At 48.0% G+C, this 17,966-nt stretch overlaps 1 protein-coding gene and 1 long non-coding RNA gene across 2 annotated transcripts in view; one reads left to right on the forward strand and one right to left on the reverse strand.

The window, feature by feature from the left end:
- Window positions 1-17,966, reverse strand: part of LOC101438891 (uncharacterized) — a 145,986-nt gene that overhangs the window by 53,347 nt on the left and 74,673 nt on the right. The gene's annotated exons all lie outside the window — the stretch shown is intronic.
- LOC139437180 (uncharacterized) lies at window positions 597-7,296 on the forward strand. The gene is made up of 2 exons (XR_011646938.1): window positions 597-959; window positions 2,482-7,296. It is a non-coding gene; the product is annotated as an uncharacterized lncRNA (long non-coding RNA).

Genomic DNA, 17,966 nt, shown 5'->3' on the forward strand with positions numbered 1-17,966 from the left:
TTGTGCAGTGCTTTACAGGAAGAACAGGGGCTGAGGGGCTCCCACGCCTTGCCTGTGGCCCCCCTGAGGTTCTGCTCCGCTCACCACCTCCCATGAGAGGCCTCTGCCCCTGGGCCACGCTGGTCCTAAACATTCTTCGTTTCTGTTCCCCTCCCAGCCCAGCCCTTCCCTCTGCCTGCCAGGGTGGATGCTGTGCCTCCCGGCCATCGCCACCCAGACAGAATTCCACTCAAAACTGGGGCCCAGGGCGAGAGCCGGGTGCCTGCTTTCAGCTCCTTTTAGGCCCGCTGCCCGACTTCTTTCCATCCCAGGCACTAAGGCACATCTGGTAAAGAGCACACTCCTTGGCCGCCTTCAGGCCCACCACGCCCGGTGGAAAGCCAGAGATCCTGGAGACAAACCGACCAAGACGAGAAAAAGCCGTCTCCTGGAGCAGCGCGCTGCCCCGCAGACACGCACGCCGGTTTCCTAATCCTCGGGACGGCAGGAAAAGGAGGCCCGACCAGCCGTGGAGCTGGGAGAGCACTCGGGCAGGAGGGGAGCTTTTCATTATGTAAAACACTTGGCTGCGGCCTCTTTCTCTGCATCCTGCTAGCAATTTTGTATCCGGTTTGGGAATTCCAGGAACATCTGCGATTGTCTTGGGCCCAACCACACGTGTGCAGGCGGCAGGGCTCCTTCGTGTCCCTACCTGCCGGCGCCCTGTCTTTAGCCGTGAACTGTGCTTTCTCTCCTCGCCAGCGAAACCCATGAAACCCCAGCCTGAGCCACACCTGCGGGCTTCCACCTCCTGCCCCAGCCGGCTCAGGCCAGAGCACAAAGAAGGCAGCTTCCCACCAGGGCTGCGAGGGCTTGTTTGAACAGTCAAAGCCCTTCTGGCCGAGCAGATGGCACGCTTTCAACGCAGCACACTCCTTCTGACCTCTCCTGCTTCTCTGGGCCTCCATCTGTAAAATGGGGTAAGACTAGCACCTTGTTGTTTTAAGAACTGAAATTAAACGACGCATGCGGTACCTTTAGAAGATGGCTGGGTGGCACAGTACACACTCAACATGAATGGTGTGACTATTCGTGATTACAATCGGCCCTTGGCCCCATTACCAAACTCTGCCCTTCCTTGGCCAGAGCTCTTGGCTCCCTCCTTCCATCCCACGACCTCCTGTGCCCCCTGCGGCTCGCCCGCCTTCGCCCACCGCTTCACGGCCATGTCCTCCAGCACCTTCTCCTTTCCTTACTCCCCCTGCTCTCCCACCACGGGCGCACCCCACAGCTACATCTTGTGCGGGCTGTTGATGCACAACCCACAGAGCCCAGGGAGCTTGGCCGTCCCTGGGACCCGCCCTGCCCTTTGCTCACCCACCTTCCTTAGCACTGATGACAGCTCCATCCCCCTGTCTGTCTCCCCCCACAGGGCATTTGCTCAGCTGGAAAAGGAAAAGGAACGACTCCATGCAATGCATTTCTCCATAGCTCACGGGGGTATCTGAAGCAGAGTAGGAGCCCAATAAATGTTGTTTAAATAAATAAACTTCTACTTCTGGCCTTAACTTCCTAGCTCCCAATCCCCATTTCCAATGGCCAAGTAGGCATCTTCCCAAATAGAGCCCCCAGGCAATTCCAGAAACTCACCCTAACCCCACCTGGCTTCCCTATCTTCATTTAGCACACTGGAGACAATAAATGCATGTAAATAATGGAAACAATGACGACTCTCCTAGCTTGGGCTTACTTTTTTTTTTTTTTAGTCATCTTGGATGCCTCCCTCTCCCCCACAGGCATTCGGGCCCTGCGTTATTAGTTTCGCCTCCCCAGTGTTGCCTGCATTCATCACCCCATCTTCTCTGCCACGTCTGACACCCTGGCCTGGCCCCTGGTGCTGCCTCTGCAGGCCATCAGCTGGCCCCTTGCTAACCTGCCTTCTCTCCCTCCCTCTCCTGCTGCCAGGAGGTCAGATCAAGTCAATCCCCAGCTGGAAACCTTCCCAAGTTCTCCCAACTCCTGGGCCTGGCTGTTAAGAGCCTCCCCTGCCATCGGCCCCACCCACCATTTGAACTCCATCTCCCCCATTCAGTCCTCCAGCCCCAAGGGTCGGCTCCACCTCCAGCCCTGGGTGTGCTACCTGCAGTGGCCGCCTTTCCTTCCCCACCCATCTCTACCTTAGAAGCCTCCTTCCAGCCTCCGTTCCTCTGACACCTTTTCAGATCCCCCAGTCTTCCAGAAACCCTGCCATATTCTTCCACCAGAATTCCTCTGGCTCACAAACCTAGCACTCATGCCCTTCTACTTGGGGTATAGTTACTGGTCTGCATCTCCTTGAAGAAACAGGCCAGCTCTCACTCTTCTGAGCCGAGGAGAAATGGTTTGCAGACACTCTTCTAACTACTGTATGTATGTGTAAGTGTGTACATATATGCATGTATGTATAAAGACATACACGCACGTGTATATGTGTGTCTATATCCCTTTCTTTTTCTCACATAGTTACCAATGGAAGAAAATCCAAAGAATTTACCGGCATCCATTTGGTGGGCAGCAAGGCTCCCATTCGCTCACACCAGGTAGGACTCACTTTTTTGAGTTGAAAGAGTATAGAGTCTCCACATGCCTTCTCAGACTCTCCAATCCACTTCAGCGGCTTCATTCATTCATTTCATATACTCGCTTTCACCTAAGATTTTATTTGCACCAAGGGAGAAATGGCTACAAATTTTTTAACCTACTCATGTGCTCTAACCAGCTCCTTTAAGTGACGAGTGGGGCCCAAAGAGAAGAGGTGGCTTGCCCAAGGTCACACAGCTAATGAGGAGCAGAGCTGCCTCCAAACCGACCCCCACCTGCCAAATAAGCACTCGTTCCCAAAAGGACCCGCCACAGTCACCCCGATTCCAAACTCCAAACACATGTCCCATCACCCGCCTCATTTCCTCCAGTGGGTAATTCAAGGCTTTCTTGAAGGCAGGAGAGTCTCAAGCACAGTGATCACAGAGACCAACCAGAAAACTGAAATGAATGAAGCCAGCTGGGAGGAAGAATGGATATGGAGGTAAAAGGATGCATGGGGGCAAACTGAAGGTCGTGGCTCTTTGAACCACCGCCCACCCCACCCCCCGGCCAAGGGAGAATATTGGCCAAGCCACCCTCAATTATTCCATTTGTCCAAGTCCACCCAGAGATCCAGGATATCAAGGGAAATATTCAAAGTTTAAATATCGGCAGTGACTTCAAACCATTTTAGCGGACGGTGTAAGTAAAAACATAAACATGCCCCTGCCCACCGCGCTGGGCTGCTGGTTTGTGAAGAAGTCTGGCATGAGGAATGGCCTTTGCGGGCGAAGATCACTGAACAAGACAAAGGCAGGCAAGGGCGGCGATGCTGAGGTTTTAATGAACCTTAGGTCTCAAAGAAGCTTTCAGGTAAAAAATTTAGCTTCTATCACTTCTCAGCCATTTGGCCGAGATCAAGTGTAAAATTTAACTTCTAAAAGTAAGGCGATTTCAAACAACCCACAAAACTCCTGTTCTTGCATCCACAATGCCCACTCAGCAGCTCGGGCTGCGGGACGTCCTGGTGAAAACAGAGTGGAAACAAACCAGTCATGTTTTTCTAATAAAACTCTTAAAGTGCTCTCCTTAAGTAACTGCAATTCTGATTTTTAGAGTAATAATGACGACGATAAATTAAAGAGAGGCGCCCCAGAGGTTTGCAGCTCCAAGTTGCTCTGTGCTGGAACATCCTAAAATTCAGGCAGACATAAGTAGGAGAAATGACCCCAGTTATCAGACCCAGCCTGTCTCCCACTTCCCTTCGCCTCCCGCCCATAAAACAAGATGATTTATAGATACACGGGGAGGGACCTCTCACTTCCCCTCTGCAAAATTTATTTCTCTTTAATGGGCTGCCGTGCCTCTCCCTTCACTGTGGTGTCTTCGTCCTCTTGTGTGCTCACCATCTCCTGCCCCTGCTTTCTCCTCCAAGGCACAGTCAGTGCTTCAAGGCGGCAAACCCTACCTGCCCAACAAAACGGTCACAGGGAAAAAAGAAACAAGCCAAGGTGGCAAAAGGAGAAGGACTTGCCTCCGGACTGCAGATGCTGGACCGGCAGATGTGGGTTTTCCTAGGCCCCCAAGGGGCTTTTACTCGGAAAAGAAACTTATTAAAGTGACTCGTCCTGCCTTGAGTGAAAAACTGGAACGCAGCGCACAGTGGTGGCAGAGGACGAGGATGGCAGCATCGGTCCCGCAAGCGGGCCATGAATGAATGACTTCTGCTCCTGGTACATGGCTTCTGGACTAGTGGGGACCAGGGGCCTATAATTAGGCAGCCAACTGCAATTACTCCAGATTCCTACCCCTTTTTGCTCCCACCCAATTCTTAACTACTCCCATAAGCAGTTGCCCTGAACCCCGGAGGCAAGAGATTAGAAAGTGAGGGAAGCGCCTAGAAGTGAGGGTTCCTGCTGAAGCCACTGGCCTCTTCCCCAGGAGAGTGAAAAATCCCTCAGCCCAGGTAAGGGAAAACACCTGTTTGTCGCCTTAATTCTTGGTGCATGAGACAATAGCTCATTTAATCCTTGCACCAACATAGAACTCCACACAGGGGCAGCATTACTGAGGCTCAGAAAGGTTAACTAACCTGTCTCGGGTCACACAGCTAGCTCGTGACCAATCTTCTTACCCCACATCTATCCTTTTTCCTTCTCAGTTACATCTACCTAAGCTGTTTGGGAGGAAGGGGAGGAGGGAAGTAGAGGCAAAGGAATTATAAAAGAAAAAAAAAATCCTCAATATTCCTGGTTAAAATCAAAGATATTAAGGCCAAACTGAATTTTTGAAAGCCTCTCGGACAACACTGGGGCAGAAACAACCAGGCATTTATCCTGCTAAGTCACATTCTTCTTTTCAACAACAGGAGAGATTTTCCCCCTCCCTCAGCATCCCAGAATTATGTTCTCTCTCTTCCCTTCTGGTCCCAAAAGCCTTTTAATCTTTGCAACAGCTCTGCCAGGAGGAGACGTGGGGCTGGAGACTGTCAGGTTTGACGGACCCCAGACCCTCGACGACTTCATCAGAAGCCCACTGCACACTCTCCCAGCAGCCAGCGCTCCGGGGGGCTCTTCTGGGCGAGGCCCAAAGCAAAGCCAGGACTGCACTGGGATTTGGGCTGCAGCCCCCCGCTGCTAAGGGGTTCCATAGCCAGGGGCCTCCGGCTTCCACACCTGGTCCCAGGACACACCCTCCCTGGTGGACAGACCCCTTAAGCCAGCCCACCGGAAGTGAGAGCGGGGTATTTTGGAGGCACCTAAGCCAAGCCGGTGGGAGCTGAAGAGCCTCCCGCACCAGTCATGTGCTACGTAAGGCGAGATTCGAGCCCAGGTGACTGACCGCCACTTAGTCTTGGTTATTAGGTTTGTCTTTTCTTTCCCTTTTTAAATTTCGCTGCAGGGATCTCCATGCAAGTGCTGCTGGCTGGTTTTGACCTTACTGAGGGCAATGGCAAATTCGAGGGCTCCTCTTGCCTGCTTCCTTGACCTCAGGAGAGGCAGGTTCATTCTAGCCTTCAAGGTGGGCCTAATGGGGTCCACACGCGACCCCACACGGGACCCTGCCCGGGCTCGGCTCACATTGCAGGGTGGGCTTCAGAGAGAATGAAATGGGGCATCACCCGAGACACACACTCCCTCCCTTACAGTATTAGAAAGTTGTGCCGTGGGGTTTGGGCGCCTCTCGGCTGCCCACCCCCTCCCTCCCGGGCGCCCACCTGGTGCGCAGGCACTCAGGTCTTACTCCCGGCTGGCTACTCACCAAGCCCTGGAAGGTGCTAACTGATAAGCAAGGTAGTAATTTAGTTATTTATATACTTAAGTGTAACCAACTTCTCCCTGGGGCTTCCGAAATTAAAAGGAGGTTCTTTTGGAGAGAAAAATCTTTAACACGCAAAGGAAAGGTACTCTCAACCACAGCACTACGTCTTGACATTTGGGGTCAGATGATGCTTTGTTGCAGGGGACAACCCTGTGCCTTGCAGATGGTGAGCAGCACCCCTGGCCTCCACCCCTCTGTGGCAGTAGCACCAGCGGTGACAACCAGAACTGTCTCTCCGGAGAGTGCCAAATGTCCCCTGGGGGTGGGGGGCAAGATCACCCCAGGATGAGAACCCCTGCGGTAAAGGTAGATAGGGGCCCGCCCATTTCCAGGCTTCATCAAATCCCACCCCGAGGCAGTTCCTCAGGCGGACCCGAGAGACTGAACACAGCACAGTCTGGGAAGCCTCAAGGTGCCACCAGCAGAGGGGACGCGATGGCCTCTCACATCAGAAGAGCCCAGGCTAAATCAGATCCCTGTTCCTTGGCAAGCACAGGAGAAAGAGATTCTGGAAGTAAAAGCTGAATTCCTTAACTTTCAGCAGGGCTGTTTCTAAAGTCCTGGCCTTTTAAAGGAGATCCCTCGTTTCTTTGCCACTTTGTTTTTAGCTCCTTCTTTGCCCACCACCAGCTCACCCTCTTTCAACATTCCCCTTTGTCCCTTCTGATAACTCTCATTAGTACAGGAGGCAAAGAAAGATCTAAAAAGGTCTCAGGTTTTGTTTGTTTCCTTTTAAAATTTACCTGGGCAGGTGTCAATTCAGCCCCTGAAACTATCCTGGAAGCTGGAAACATGCCAGGGACCTGGTTAAGAAGCTGAGAAACCCAGAGAGGGCTTGGGGTAGAAGGGGCACTCCTGATTAAGTAAGAAAATGCAGCCATGCCATGTGTGAATAAGCCGACCCAATGGAATGCAGGGTCCTTTTTGTGTGCTTATTCGTTTGAAACAAAAGCGAATAGACTGGACAATAAAGGGGTCAGGGGGAGGGGGAGAGGGTACCCCACGGAGCCACGTGAACAGGCTCTCTTTGGGGGCAAGATGCAAGCAGGACAGCGGAGGGGGCTGGGCATGGCAGAATCAGCATTTATGGATGAACTCTTTTCCACATAAGTCCTCAAGGGCTACTTTTTATTCCTGTTACACCATGAAAAATCTTTCACCAAGATGTAAGCATGTACACCCCTCTCTCTCGTCCTGTCCTGCCCAGCACAGACGCTGTTAGCCACATGTGGCTACTCAGTTCAGGAAATGTGCTAGTCTGAATTGAGAAATGCTCTAAGTGGAATACACATACACACGATTTTCAAGACTTAATATGAAAAAAAAAAAAAGAAAAATGTCTCACTAATACTTTTTATATTGGGTGCATGTTGAAATGACAAGATGAGGGATATATTGGGTTATATAAAATACAATAAAATAAGATTAGTTTCATCCGTTTCGTTCTTCCTTTTTTAAATGTGGCTACTAGAAAATGTAAAAGTATATATGTGGCTCATGCTATATTTCTACTAGGCCGGGCTGCTCTAGGCTAATGGTTCTTGGTAGCTGCCTCTACTTCTTTCCCATCCTTGCAGATCTACCTCAGATGATCTGGAGACTTTTAAAAGGGATATTGTTCATTCTCTTGCCAAATCTGTTTTGGTGCTTCCGTACCTAAGGCACTGTCTTTGGCATCTGTGGGGGACCCCAAAGTGAATCAGACTCTTGGACAGGAGGCCCAGGCTCAGGAGGACCAGAATGGCCCTTTAAGGAGTGAAGTAGCGTGGCCTAGCCCTGGGGGATCCCACCTCCAAGAAACCGGAAAGTCCTCTCCTCCCAGGCCATGACTGCCACATTGGACAAGTTCCATCTGAGCAGCCAGCAAAGCTTAGTTTTCACCTTCAACACAGAAGTGGTTTTTCTGGTTCTGCTTATCTTCCTGGTGACACTAACCCTGCCACCTGTTGTCCCTCTCTATATCACAACCCTCTTTATTGCTCCCCTGGCTGACAAGAGGATTACATGTTCTTCAACTTCGAGAGAAGAACCTGTGTTTGAAGAGATGGGGCTGTAGGTCCTGTCCCCAAGCAAACCCTTCCCTGGCCTAGAGCCTTGGTTTGTCAAGTCAAGGCAGGCCCAAAAAAGAGAACAATGGAAGGTGGTCAGGAAGGAGCTTTTAACATCCCGCTCTACTGCTTGGACTTCGGAGGGTATTTTTCATCCACAAGTCCAAGTCAACACATCAGCGATAAATACCATGATCTAGAAGAGGGGTTCTCAGCAGGGTGGGATTTGCCACCAGGGCGGGGGGGCATTGGGCAATGTCTGGAGACATTTTTGAGCTTCACAACTGGGAGCCAGGGCACCTAATGGGTAGAGGTTGGGGGTGCTGATAAAGATCCCACAATGCCCAGGGTAGCCCCCCGAGAAAAGAGAACTATCCAGTCCAAAATGTCAATTAGGCCAATGGTTAAGCAACCCATCTGAAGCATGCAGGAGACCAGCACCACCTCCCCAAGCCAGAGCTTGCTCTCATCTCTGGCATCAAGAAGTATACATTCTCCCTACACTACCTTCCAACACATACACCTGGGAGCAGATCCAGGAAAACCTGAAGGATGAGGGCAAGAAGAACAACTGGGAAGAGAAAAACAGTGCAAACATGATTAAATAAATTAGCCCCACTAATTACCAAGTGTCTAACTTAGCACCTGGAGCAACAGCTGGTGTTGCACACTATTGAGTAAACATTATCTCCAACTCAGGCAGGCTCTGGGTGTATTGACTTGCCCCTCCCTGTCTTCTTCTGGCAAAAGACTTGACTGGGAAAGACTTAGAGCAGAGTGACCGCCCTCTGGAGGTGGCTTCAGTACCAGAGCCGCCTCAGGCACACCTGCACACCCACCAAGGACATTCCGAGAAGAGAAGATTGCTCAATGCAGTAAAACCTCCTCACCGCTGCGGTCTTGACTTCCCAAGCTGCTGATTCTGCTGCTCGCCCAGGTTCCTGCCTCCATGCACTGCTTGCCATATGCTTGTGAAATGTCACATTGGAATGTTACTGCCCCTTCTCCCCAGTCTCTGCTTAAACCTCATTACTCTGTCCCCCCAGCCTAAATATATTTTCTCAATTCTAGAAGGCCTGCTAATTTGTTGTACAGGGTGCCTCCACCAGGAACCCCAGTCCTGTACCTTACTACTGTGATTTCCCTCCTGGGAGGCAGCAAAGGAGTCACCCCTGGAAAGTCTAACTAGAAGCCTGCTGAGCTGGGAGGACTCGCCACACCGCAGCAATGCTTGGCTGGGCACTGCTGCACCCCCAGCCTCGCCAGCACCCACAGGTGCTCCTTCCCCATTGCCATGAAATGCAGGTGCCTCACAACCACATGGCTGAAGCAGGCAGCAAGAGGACCCTGCTCGGGGGCCACATTTAATTGTTACTTAAAATCTGGTGTGGAAGTGATTTTCTAAGATTCCACACTGTATTGGGTTGAACAGTGGGCCCACATGAGAATAAGTCCATGTCCAATCCCCCGGACTGGTGAACATGACCTTCTTTTAAAAAAGGGTCTTTGCAGATATAATTATGTTCAGGATGGTGAGGTGACATCATCCTGGATAACCTGGAGGGGGGAGGAGGGTCCCTGAGTCCAATGGCAAGTGTCCTTATCAAAGACAGAAGAGGACACAGAGGAGAAGGCCATGTAAAGATGGAGGTAGAGCCTGCAGGGATGCAGCACAGAAGCTGGAAGAGGTAAGGAAAGATCTTCCCCTAGTGCCTTTGGAAGGAGCATGGCCTTGTTAACACTTTGATTTCTGAGTTCTGGTTTCTAGAGCTGTGAGAGAATAAATGTCTTGTAGTAATCTGGTATAGCAGCCTTGGAGAACTATATATACATGCTCAGTCCTATTTCTGGTCAACCATGTTGCCTGTTTACATGTCTTGCTCAGCATGGAAAATATGGAACTCTGGCCTTGAGTTGTGTCTTCATTCATCCACACTTCTATCAGGTATCTACTGTGCCCAGACGTCACCTCCTCAGAGGCTTTCTACAATGGCCCCATCAAAAATGGTCCTCACTTTAATATGCTGGTTGTTTTTTGTTTTTTGTATTTTTTTTATCATAGTCCTCACTGTTCCGCAAAATCATGTTTTTTGTATACTTGTATATCATCTGTCTCCCCATTTGAATAAGTTCACTGAGGGCAGGAATTTGTTTTGCTTATTTAACTGCTACAACTTCAGCAAGGAGAAGGCCTAACAAAGACTAGGCTCCTAAAACTATTTTGTTGAATGAAAGAATGAGGACATAGTCTATCTTCCAAAGCAGAGAAAGTCTAGAACACTCTCCTGTATTCTCATTCTAGAGCCTGAGTCTGGTTGCCAAAGACTCTTGCACATATCGGAGTAGCTTTGTAAGTTTGAAATATATCATGATTTGTCTTAGGAAAAAATGGGAATTTTTTCTGAAGGGAAATTCCTGTACTCTCAGAAGGAAAAAGCGTGTTGCCTAAATGCACTTAAATTTTTAACAAGTGACCAGTTTTTTGCATCTCCCATATCCAACATTTTCTCCGAGAAACACAAATTGAGGCACACAATGGGTGCTGATTCTAAGAACAGATGGCAGTTCAACACATGGAGGTGATGCAGATAAGCAGGCTACTGGTCCCCTGGGCAGTCAATGTCTCCAAAAGAATGGCTCACACCAAGGTCAGTGATGTCCCTGCCCACCTGGACACATTCATGACATCAACATCAGAATGACAAGATCCAGCTGGAACTCTTCCTCAGGGACTCCAGATCAGAGTGTTTTCCCTTTAGAGGAATCACGCCCTTTGGTCAAGGGCAGTTGGAGCTTTAGCCCAGCACAGATGAGCAAGACAGGATGCCAGCAGCTGGCCATAGAACAAGCTCTGTGTCTCTGGAATGAATTAATAAGACCCTCCCTCTTCACTCTTTTTCCAAGCTTTAGATCTGCTAATAACATCATAGTCTTTGTAGGTTGGGATAATACGTAACCAGACAACTTTAGGGTTTTGATGCAGGGGCCCTTAACAGGAGGAAGACTTTTCAGCAAAAATCTTTAAAATTTTTAAAGAATTTGTATCTTTTAAAAGAAAGCTAAAAATATTCATTTTGAATGCTTATAAAATTGATTAAAATGGTCTCTCTTTATGTTGAGCTTTCCACTGAAAAATTGCTGATTCACCATTTTAAGTTACCCTGGCCCAAGGTCCAAGTTCAGAAAGGAATTCTACCCTCAAGAGCTAGATAAGAGAACACAATGAGCCTCTCTCCTCAGGGAAGGGATGCCCCTTAAATAGTCCATCATAATGTCCTCTGCTTCAAGCTAAAACGGTGCTTCACACACTTGAACCCACTATCTCTTCTCACATCTCCACGAGAACTTGGTCAAATAAACAAAGCTTAATCTTAGAAGTTGCTCTGACAGCCATTCCCCTCTTGCCTCCAGTTCAACCACAAGGGGCAGCCATGACATAAAACGATTGTCCTGAAGTAGTGAAAGTCAGAAGACGGCAGCAACTGCTGGGAAAGAGGGTGGCTGTGAGGATGATGCACTGAACTCCCTCCCTTGGCTGGCAGATGAAAAAGGAAAACTCATTTAAAAAGAAAAGCAGAGATTAACTCTTTGCTAGCATCACCTCCCATCCCAGAAAGAGCTAACTGGCCTCCCCTTGTGAATAATACTGCAGCAGCAATGGCAAGAACCACACAATTATGAAGACCATTCAGTACTGGGCACCTGCTCTGTGACAAGGTAGCTCCAGACATTTTCCACACCCCATTTTACACCCTCATTTGCCAGCAACACACTTAGAAGGATATAGCAGAACCCCTACTTTAAAGATGAGGAGTTTGAGGCAGAGACAAGAAATGAAACAGCCATAGGCAAAATTCAGTCTATTGTATTTTTGGTTTTATCATTGTCATCCCAAGATTCTCAGGACATTTATCCTCCCCAGGTATCCTGAAACTGATGACATTAGTTTTCAAACACTGTAATCATTTCCCATAGAAGCCACGGTAACCAAGGACAGGCCAAGATCACTGCCTCCTTGCCAGCCAGGCACACAGGGACACCGGTCATGAGGTGAGCTAGAGCCGACTGGCTGGAAATGAGGAAGGAAATGCATGGAGGGAAACTGAGCAAGGTCACCTGGCATTCTGAATTACCAGAATAACTCTGTCTCGGGGCTACTTCCTGGTGTTGCCTGCTGTGAATCAGATGGACGATAAGGCTAAGGTTGATGCAGGATAAGTCAAAAACCATTGGATGCTTTAGGAAGACCTTTTAGCCAAATGTATAAGGTAGGTAATATCTCTTTTCTTCATAATTTGTATATGCAGTTTCTATAAAACTCCTATTTACTCTTGGATTTGTCCTCTGCGGCTTCCATTTTCTTTTATTGGTTAATATATAATTATAATACTATCATATCATAACAACAAATTAACATTCTTTGAGTACTTACTATATATGCCAGGCGCATGGCTTAGGATGGACTCTTCTCATGAATGGTAGGCAGGTGGTTATATAATCCTAATTTGATTGATGAGGAAAGGAAGATTCTGAAGGATTAATTATCTTTCTGGGTCCCATAATTAGTAAGTGGTGTCCACGCATCAAGTCTGACCGCCTCCAGGGCCCAACAAGGGAAAGATTAGAGAGAAGAACAGGCTTTGCCCCCTAGAAGTTTCAGAGGCTACTTTTCAGTGAGCTTCCCCTAAAATTAATGGTGCATACAATAAAGCTGCATGATCTACACCCACGGGCCAAATCTCCAGCACCTCAAACGCATCTTCCCATCAAGTCCTTAGAATGTGGTCAGTGGCCTCACCATGAAAAGCTGGAGTAAGTGGGAAAAAGCATGAAACAGAAAGGCCAAAAATGTGTATCTCAACCCCAAACCCACTGCTTACTTGCTTTTTGACCTTGTACATGATAGACCCACACTAGGCCTCAGCCATGGAAATCTGGGTGTCACCTTGGCCTCTCCTTCTCTATTCACTTTCCTCTGGCCACAAATTCTGTTGATGCTTCATTCTTGGTTTTGCAGTTTTCTTTGCTTTTCTACTGTGATAGCAATCTTTTCTAGGTCTCACCACCTCATGATTCCACCATTTCAGTGTTGTTTTAAACTGGTTTTTCTTGGCAATTTTCTCTCCACCTTTCTTCTCACTCCCTTCTCTTCTGGCTGCTGCCTCTTCCATCCATACACTCCTACAACACACATGTGTGCACACACACAACACACAAACAACCTGTATACCACAGATGTTTTCTACAAAGATGTTTTAATCATAACATCACCTAGTTCAGAAATCTTCAATCATTCCCCACCACCCAAAACATAGAGTGCACATTGCTTAATCTGGTATCCAAAGACCTTCCATATACAACTACCAAGTCTCCCACAGAACATCCCTCCTCGCTCACGTCTCAGTTATATGAACTCATGCCCACGAAAGCCCTTTAAACTGCAAAGCACTGAACAGCGTAAGGTGGAGATCCTCCCCAGTGCTTTCCCGCAGAGGGGATATGGGGCTCTACTTGAAGGAGGGTTCAGGGGCCTGGAAGCCCACCTTGGTGACCCACAGTTTATAACCATTATTTAATCCATGGCCACTCTGTCCAACTACTAGACTAGAGGTAAGCAAAATTTTTCTGCAAAGGACCAGATAGTAAATATTTTCTACTCTGTGGGCCCTATGGTCTGTTTTGCAGCTACTCAGCTTTGCTGTTATGGAACAAAAGCAGCAGTAGACGATATGCAAACCAAAGGGCATGGCTGTGTAAACCAATGGGCTTGGTTGTGTAAATGAATGGGTGTGGCAGCGTTCCAATGAAACTTTTTTTACAAAAATAGGCAGGGTGGGTTGAATTTGGCCCATGGGCCATCATTTGAGAACTTGTGTGCTAGATCCTAAGCACCTTAAGGGATGGGACTCGCTCCTTCAGTTCTCTGAATTTTCTCAGCCCAAGTCCAGGCCTGGCACTTTGGAGATGTCTGCTAACTGCGGGCTGCTTCTGGAGGATGGACATGGGCGTGCAGGGTTGTGGGAAAGGCAGGGACTTTGGAATCATGTAAACCTGAATTCCAACCTCAGTTCTACCGCTCAGAAGTCATGCAGTGATGGTTTCATTTTTCTAAACAAGAGTTCTAAACTGAAATAGCATTATTTACCTCATGGGATTGTTGTGAGGCTGAAATTCAATTAAATGTTGTAAATTAAAACTTACAAAGGGTGTAGGAGAGCAGGCATAATTCTAATACATGGCTGGTGAGATTTTGTATAGCCTTTTGAGAGGGCTACCTACCTATTTATCCACATCAAGTACCATCGAAACATACATACTTCTAGGAATTTATTCAACAAAATAATCATGGATATATGTATAAATTTAGATAGAAGGGTGACAATTTTATCATTATTTCTAATTTTTGCAATTGTAAACAACCTAAATATACAACAACAGGGGACTAGTTAAATGAATTAAAGATCCATCCAAAGTACAAAGACTGCCAATAGATCTTAGTATAACAGAATAAGAAAGTTCATTGATATAGTTGTAGATTTACATTGCAACTAACCTTAAGACTACTGCTTGTCAAGTTTCGGTGAAATACCAAAAAAGAATATCCAGAATTATCTGAAAAGGCTGTTTATATAATCTCCCCTTTCTAAATATATACCTGGATGAGGCCAGATTTTCCTCATCTACTTCAAAACAGCATATATCATTATAGACTGAATGCAGAAGCAGGTAAGGGAATCAAGCCACTTTCTTTTAAGCCAGAAAATACTGACTTTTGCAAAAATATGAAGCAATGCCACTCTTCTCACTGACTTTACTGTTTTGGAAAAATATATAATTATTTTTTCACAAAAATATTCTAATCCTTAACATATAGTGGGTTTATTGCCATTTTAAGTGAATAAATGGTTTTTAAATGTTCTCAGTTTTCATTTCTAATATAGTAAATTTCAGTAGCTATGGCCCACACAAACAAAAGCTCTTTCAGGCCCTCAACAATTTAGGAGTGTAAAAGAGCCCTGATAACCAAAAGTTTGAGAGCCACGGTAGTTGAAAAACATTGAACAGCTTGAGGAAACTTCCACTGGGAGAAAAACGACCACAAAACAACATACACAATAGATGATATGATTTCATGTTCTTCTTTGGGTGTTTCTCTAGTTCTACTTTTCTCTGCATGCCTAGTGTGCAGTGTGTCTAATTTTCTATAGATACAATAGATATGTCCGTAGATAGAGAAATGCTTTAACACTTATTTCAGGCCTGTTCCTGGCTCAGACCTTCCAACAAAGCTCCAGGCAGCATCTGGCACATAGTAGGTGCTTAACAACGCTTCCAAATGGCCAGGACTAGACTTTCGCACAAGGGTGATAACGTGCTGGCTTAGCATCGATGTCATCTCCCTGACATGTTGTTGACAAGGTCATCTAACAAAAAGCCTCCTGCTTAAAAAAAAAAAAAAAAATCATGGGCAAAACATGACATTTAATCAACTCCTGCACTTAGCGTTGTTTCTCACAACACAAAGAACAACATTTAGAGAACACCTTCGGCTTAGCTATAGAACAATGATTCCTAAAATGATATCTATTTACTTCTCAGAAGTAAAGGAGTTATTAAATCCTCAAAAACATATGATCATTTCAATTAGAACTTTTTAAAAAATTGCCATAGGAGGAAGTGGGAAAGATCTCAAAACTAAATCCAGGTTGGGTATCTCAACTTCAGAAAGAGAGTCAAGAACTGGCGCTCGAAGTGTTTACCTTCGGTGAATAGGGAAAGCAATCATTAACAGCAACGTTCCCATACCTTTAGAAGATGCTCATAGACAAGAATAACTTTTTTTAAAAAAAAGCCTGCCTGGTCTTTGGCCTCCTTGCTCTTGCTGGGTGGCCTTGAGTGACCACCTCTGAGATTTTGGTCGCCGCAGCCATAAAAGTAAGCTAATGAGCATTCCCAGGGGAGCAGTGAAAACCAGCATGCTAAAGGTGGCTGGCGCTGAAGAATTTCTGGCCCGGGCATCATGCATCTTGAGGTTCCAGGGATGTCCATCCTGGCACCAAGGAGGAGATACCCTGAAACCAGGCTTCCCTCGAGCAGATGAGTTTTGAAAACCATTCATCTGATCAGCAAGAGGCCAGAGCATCCAGCCGGCGGGCGAGCATCACGGCCCCAAGGCTGCTTCCCGATCAGACCCAAGGCACACAGACCCCTTCTGAGCTTTTCGGTGCTACCTCTCCCCGGGTGGCTCTGGCAGGCCCTCAGCGCTCCCTTGGGCTGCATAATTAGCAGCCTTCCAGTCGCCCTGCCCAGTATGCTGTGGTTCCCGCTGCAAACACCGCCCGCGAGCCCCTTCCTCACCGGCGCCGCTGGTGCCACCATCCCACACACGTGCCACCCTTCCTTCCCCCAGCCGCACCCTGCCAACAGTGGGTCCCTACCCACCTCACACTCCTAATCCACTGGCAAATTCAAATTCAAAGCTAGTTTACAAAGCCCTGCTGTCCCCAGCTCGGAGCCAGGCTTTGTCTCAACCCATTTAGAGACATTCAAAGCTATGATGGGATAAAGGACAGTGCGGAGCACTAAAACTAATGCTTCTGTATCACCTAGATGCTATCCTCTCCATCCCACTCCACCACCACCATGCCTGAAAAAATATCACAAATTCTACCACTGGAAGGGCAAGTCTTCAGAGGTCATGTAGCCCATCTCCCTGCCTTTGGGGAGGGCAGTCCTCAAAATAAACGTGAAAACCAGCTGTGCATCGCAGGAAGGCCGATGCCACTGCCTCCTTGTTTACATACATGCATGAGCTGCTGACTGGCAGGTGAAGCCACAGACAAGCTCATACGCCTACAATCTGACGTCAAACGCACGACAGAACATGATCTAAAACTGCTTTCATGCCAACTGGGACGCTCCCCTAGGCCAGGCTGACAACCCACGGCCCACCCACACCATCAGGTGGCCCCCTCAGGACAGGGCCGGAGAGCACACAGCAGCCGAGGAGTTTTCCATTGTAAAGAATAGGGATGGGGACGTACACCCTTTCTTTGTGTTCGAACGTTTGCATTCAGCCTCAGCGGGCTAAAGGGTTTTTTTTTTTAATATAATAAAAAAAGTTATATGACTTTAATTAAATGCACTTATTAAAAGGGTGAAATATTTGGAGAGGCTGTTTTTGTGCTGGAGGCACATTTTCCAGCGTGCTGTAGAGCGTCTGCATCCGCCCGCTCTAGGCAATTTTTAATGCACAAATAAATCCGCACCTGACGTGCTGACAGATTATTATGCAGTGTGGCAGCCAACAAAAGTAAACACAGGGGCAAGTTTTAACCTCTTGCAGTCACAGAGCTTTCCCCGCTGGGCCCAACTCAGGTGTACATGGCTGCTGGCAAAGCTGCTGCTCCCAGTTAGGCATCTTCCCATCCTGGGGACGGTCCCTGGGAGCAGGAGGCTGCGCTCCCATCAGGATGTTTGGAGCGTGGCATGAACAGGGGTCGGGAATTGTCCAGGCTAGGAAACAAGACAGAAGGGAAGCCCCACAGCACCTGAAGGTCCCCAAGTACTTTGCATCCTGTGAGTGCCACGGCTTGTGCACAGCAGGCCGGGCAGGAGTGTGAGTGTGCCGGCTCGCCCCACGTGTCCCTCCAGCCGGCAGCGCTGGCCCTGCGGATGGACGGCCCGGCCAGGGGTGAGCTCGGCCCAATAGGTGAGCGTCAGGATGGGGGGGAAGGAGAGACTGTTACTCGAGAGCTAAAGGGGAATTGGGCAGTTTCCCTACATTGGACCTGAAAACCGTGGAAGTGCAAATTAGCATATGGCTAAGGCATTTATTGAAACTCAACTACAGAACTGCTTATCTCCGTTTGCTCTGGATGGACAGACCCCGCCTTGCCAAGCGAAAGCTCCGGGAGGTGTGGACTGGACACGCCTGGCCTGTGCAGGGCAGCCAAGGGGGTTCATTTATCCTGCATCTCATTTTTTTGCTGCTTTGCTATGATCAGACTTTTTAAGACCTCGGTTTTTACACATCTGTGTGTGTCTTTGGCTGCA

Source organism: Dasypus novemcinctus, chromosome 21 (genome assembly GCF_030445035.2).
Source record: "Dasypus novemcinctus isolate mDasNov1 chromosome 21, mDasNov1.1.hap2, whole genome shotgun sequence".
In the NCBI taxonomy this organism is placed as follows: Eukaryota; Metazoa; Chordata; class Mammalia; order Cingulata; family Dasypodidae; genus Dasypus; species Dasypus novemcinctus.